General features: G+C 29.2%; 1 long non-coding RNA gene across 1 annotated transcript; it reads left to right on the plus strand.

Moving 5' to 3' along the window:
• Positions 1-2,591: 2,591 nt before the first annotated feature.
• On the plus strand, positions 2,592-3,690 carry LOC107950832 (uncharacterized). The gene is made up of 3 exons (XR_005925694.1): positions 2,592-2,663; positions 2,874-2,942; positions 3,473-3,690. It is a non-coding gene; the product is annotated as an uncharacterized lncRNA (long non-coding RNA).
• The last annotated feature ends 2,014 nt before the right edge of the window (positions 3,691-5,704 follow it).

A 5,704-nucleotide genomic window follows, 5' to 3' on the forward strand; every position in this document is an offset into this window, starting at 1 on the left:
ACCCAATTGAGAATGGAAATCACTAAAATTAATTAGTCCAAAAATAAAAAGACATGATGCAAGTCGAAATAGTCCAAAAATAAATAGGTAAATTAATGGGTTTTTAATATCACGATTAAAATTAGATTAAATTGAATTAATTGTAAAATATTAATTTAGAATAAAAAATTCAATATATAGGATATGTCTTTTTTTAAATTTAAATAATAATAAATTTATTATTTAATTCTCAATATTTATATATTCTATCAATATTTTCTATCATATGGTTGGTATCAAGGGTCAAATTAGTTAAATTTTGAGAACAAATATCGTGATAATTGTAATTGTAATTTATTATTAATTAAATGAGTTAATGAAAATATTAATAATGAAATTGATTTTAGATATAAAATGTTAAACCAAGGTAAGGACTTACTTGTAAAGAGCTTAAGGTGGAAAGGTATAAAGAATGATAGGGATTTAATTCACTACACCAGAATAAGCCTTTAGCGGCACTTTTAGCGGCGTTTGAAATAAAAGCGCCGCAAAAAATCGAGCATTAGCGGCGATTTAGTCAAAGCGCCGCTAAAGGTAGACCATCAGCGGCGATTTCCAACAAGTGCCGCCAATAATAGGTATTAGCGGCGTTTTATGTAAAGCGCCACAAAAAGGCTAAAACCAACGACGTCGTTTTTGCGATTTTTTAAACCTTTAGCGGCGTTTTTGTCTAAGCGCCGCTAATGCTCGTATCATTAGTGGCGTTTTTATCTGAGCGCCACTAATTCTCTGTTCTTTAGCGGCGTTTTTGTCTAAGCGCCGCTAATGCTCGTATCATTAGTGGCGTTTTTATCTGAGCGCCACTAATTCTCTGTTCTTTAGCGGCATTTTTTCTAAGCGCCGCTAAAGTTCGTGTTTTATATGGATCAATACGACGTCGTTACGTGTTAGGGATCAGTTTCTCTTGTGGCGTTTTATAGGGAAGCGCCGCTAATATTCTTGAAACTGTGTCAGAACGGCGTCGTTTCAGTTGAATGTGTACTCTATTAGTGGCGTTTTAAGGGAAAACGCCGTAAATATGTCTACAAATTTGTGAAAACGTCACCGTTTCTTTCTGTAATTGAAAATTTAGTGGCGTTTTAAGGTAAAACGCCGCAAATATGTCTACAATTTTGTGAAAACGTCACCGTTTCTTTCTGTAATTGAAAAGTTAGTGGCGTTTTTTCCGGTAGCGCCGCAAAAGGCAAGCAATAGCGGCGTTTTTACGCCAAACGCCGCAAATGTGACCTAAAATTAATTTAAGCGGCGCCGTTTCTTTAAAGGCCATTTAACCCGTGTCCTCATCCTTTACGAACTTATTATCGAAAAAAATACATTTTCTATACCAAATTTTATAATAAAAAATTGTTTTTTATACAAAGAGACAAAATTTGTTGTACCAAGTTTATTATAACAAATTTCATCCATTTGTTAAGAGGACATTCGAAGCTTCATACGAAAATTTGTCATAAAGATAATATTGCTTCCTTATTTCAACTTTATACAATATTTTTAACTATATAAATATAAGTTATTATATTTTAATAGATTTTCACTATATTTTTTTATTATTAAAGAATATTTAGGGAATTTTTTGGTCGATGCATGGTATTCTAAGGAGTACGGGCCGGTATATATGAATTTAAGGTTTGTTATTTATAGTTTAGGGTTTAGGGGCTAGGTTATGCTTTAGGGGTTATGTGAATTTAGGGGTATAGGGTTAATTATTAGGGTTTAGGGTTTACTGAGGGTTATAGATGTTTTAGGGGTTTGGCCGGGGTTTAGGGTTTCTTAATAGGTTAATATTAGATTGATTAATTTTGGAGGTAAATATATATGTTCTTATATATTTTGTAAAATATATATCCAGAATAAATTTAATATTAAGATAAGTTTTGAGTATAATAGGTATAAGATGATCACTTTATGCATGTACGTAGCTACATATATAAATTGAATGGTTAATATGAAGATTACAAGGTTAATTTATAATTTGAGACTTGTTAATATAACTAATAATTAATAATAGTTATAACTGGCAAAACATTTAACCCAAATTAACGTCCATTGTATATATTTTTACTTATATATGGATATATATGAATATATATGGATATATATATATAGTTATTAAATATTTAATTTGTAAATATAGGACCAAACTAAAATTGGTATAAATAAATAAACAAATAAATAAGTTAGTAATTATTTATTTGTTAAATAAATTGGTAATTAATTATTTAAAAGTAAGACAAAAAGAAAATGAGAGTTTTAGCGGCGTTTCTATATAAAAATGCCGCAAAAGGTATCCTTTACCGGCGTTTTAGTCAAAAACGCCACAATTATTACAATATACGGCGTCGTTCTGTGAATTAGGGAATCAGATTCTATTGTGGCGTTTTATAGGGAAGCGCCGCAAAACTTATAACTTAACTTAAACGACGCCGTTTCGTCAGCGGACAAATTCACTTACATCTCTGCCTCCGTCCTCCAGTTACAGCAACCCTTAACAAAATTTTCTAAGTGTCGAAATTACAGAGAGAAGTGTGTAAAAACTTATCACAAAAAATAGAAAGGGAAGAAAGGTGGTCGGAGTCGATCTTGAAAGACGGTGGGCACAGCTGCGAGATTTGTCGATTGAATAGGTAAGCACATCCAGTTCTGTTTCGATTAAATTTTTTGGGTTTTAGGTCAGTCTAAGTTATTTGGGGTTTTAGGGTTTCGATTAAACAACATAATTTCTGGGGAATCATTAGATGATGGGGAATAGGTAAGCCGTCTGTCGTCTTGGAAATGTGTTTGAATGTTCCTAATTTTTACTCATGTCTTCGCCATCCCTTCTTTCTCTTTTACAGAAGAAAAAAGTGGAATTTGTTTGAACTGGAACAAGGCAAGAACAAGAACAAGAACAAGGCAAGGCAAAGGTAAGGCAATGGTGTCGATGGCTTGAATTGAATCTGTCCATGTTGTATTGAAAACATTGTCGAATACATGAATGAGACATGCATTCTCAATAGCTAGACAAATAAGTATAAGAGTGAAGGAGAATAATAGAGTGATTAACAAGTTTTAGACTTTGATTTACAGTTCTTTCTGCCAAAACTCAATTTGTATTTTTGGTTTATAAAAGGCTACAAAATGCCAAATTAATTATTTCTCATCACCCAATTGCCTCCGTTTTCTTTTCCAGATTTAATTAGAATGGTTTTAACCCACTAATGATTTCAGGTGAAGAATATGATGGTTAGATTTTGGTGTGAATTTGACGTGTTTTATTTCTTTGGTGTGAATTTGACCTGTTTTAACCCAGTAATGATTTCTCATCACCCAATTGCCAAATAATTTGCTGTTTGCTGTGACTTATTTCTTTTTAAAGATGGGGTGATGTGATATAAATGTAGTTTGCTTTGGTTCTGAAATCTGGATCTGGTTTTTGTCTGCGTTGCTTTCTTAGCTTGCTGGGTTGGAGCTCGTTTCATTGCTGCCAAATTTGGATATTCTTTGGCGTGGAGGTAAATTTTGTAAAGGCAAATTTTATGTTGCAAATAAAAGGTTTTTAGTTAATCATCTTTAGTTAATCATCTTGCTGTTCGTGGTAGTTATATACCCGTTGCATTTTGGTCAGCCTGTCATGTATTATGCAAATCCCGAAATGGTTTTAAGCAAGTGGACTTTGTTTATTTAGTTATGCACATAATACTTTCATATTTTATTTGTTGTAGAAGTTGGTATCTCACAGTTTCTCATCAAATGTATGCGAGTAGTATCGAATGCAAATTGTTTTAACAGCCATTTGATCAATATATAATTATTTATTGTGATTATTTTGTTTAGATTTTTTTTTGGAAGAAAACTCATAAAATAACTTAAAGTTTATTAGCGTTGTACATGATGGATTGTGGGTGTTCTTCAATAAGCAAAGTTTAAGCTAAGCTTGGCAAGTTGTGGGTCACTTTCTTTCCATCTCCTTTAATAAGGAAGATTTGGCATTCTTCAAAAGTATTCATCTTAGCCTGCTGTTTCTCCATTACAGCGATTTTTGGAGAAGCATAAAAGGGTAACTAATGGTAGTATTTGGGTAACTAATGGGTAACTAAATTTGAATATCTCAAACTATGGGTAACTAGTGGGTAACTAATGGGTAACTAATGTATTATCATCTTTATGGCTGTGGATTCTAGAGTTTAATCTGGGTTCCTTTTAAACATATGTGGCAACTAGGACAATAAGCAAAACTGTTTTATATGTCAGTATATATGTAGTCTTGGTTATTGTGTTATCGAGAATATATGCCTTTCTTACCAAATTGGGGAATCTAGTTTGCCTTTAATACATTAAACAACCTGATTATTTTGGATTATATTGTGATTATTTTGTTTAGATTTTTTTTTGGAAGAAAACTCATAAAATAACTTAAAGTTTAATAGCGTTGTACATGATGGATTTTGGATTTTGTTATATTTAAGTTTTATACTAATTCTTTCCTGTTTATTTGGAACTAACTTACTTATGTTTTCCTTTTTATTTTTATTTTTTGCAGTAGTTTGCTTCGAAGTCCAGGAAATTGAGGTATTTATTCCTATGTTTCCCACCTCGGTTTTCTTAAAAAAACACCTCCAAATGTTTAAATTTTGGATTTTGTTACTTTAATTATTATTTTTGAGTTTTAAAAGGGAGTTTTAATTAAAAAAAAATTTTTTACGCTGTGGGTATTGGTTTATTTATCATTTTTTATTTATATGTTGCTGGCTCAATTTGCATGTTACTTTGCCAAATTTTTCCATAACTGCAAGGTATAAACTATGATTGTAATTCTTGTACGTATTTTTTACCCAAACAAAAATAATTACGCAAATGATTAAAATTCTTAAATCAGTTTATATATTTGAGTAAGTGAATAAATTATGGGCAAATAGTGGATTCGTTTTAAAGTGAACAAATTATCGATTTTCAAGGATCTTGTCAATTAATAAATTATCGACGTTAGTTCTCATTTATGCGATTGAATGTTAAATTTATTACTAAAATACATTACTTACTAAAATAAATTACTTACTAAAATTTGTTTAAATTTATTACTAAAATACATTACTTACTAAAATACATTACTTACATAAATTTGTTTAAATTTATTTCTAAAATACATTACTTACTAAAATTTGTTTAAATTTATTACTAAAATACATTACTTACTAAAATACATTACTTACTAAAATTTGTTTAAATTTATTAATTACTTAAATACATTACTTACTAAAATTTGTTTAAATTTATTACTAAAATACATTACTTACTAAAATACATTACTTACTAAAATTTGTTTAAATTTATTACTTAAATATGTTACTTAAATTTATTACTTAAATATGTTACTTAAATTTATTACTTAAATAATTATAAATAAGATGCATAAAAGTGCTATACTTACATCATACATATCTTACGTAACCAAAAGATTGCTATAAATAAACCATTTATTAAAGAGTATACCTTATAATTAAATTTTGTTATCATGTTATCATAAAAGATAAAATAAAATATAAAAAAATATGTGGAATATTAAAATTGACTATTAAAATAAAATGTTATTTTATTAAATATTATTAATAATTATAAAAAAATATGTGGAATATTAAAATTGACTATTAAAATAAAATGTTATTTTATTAAATATTATTAATAATTA

This window comes from Gossypium hirsutum, chromosome A04 (genome assembly GCF_007990345.1).
Source record: "Gossypium hirsutum isolate 1008001.06 chromosome A04, Gossypium_hirsutum_v2.1, whole genome shotgun sequence".
NCBI classification, from domain to species: domain Eukaryota; kingdom Viridiplantae; phylum Streptophyta; class Magnoliopsida; order Malvales; family Malvaceae; genus Gossypium; species Gossypium hirsutum.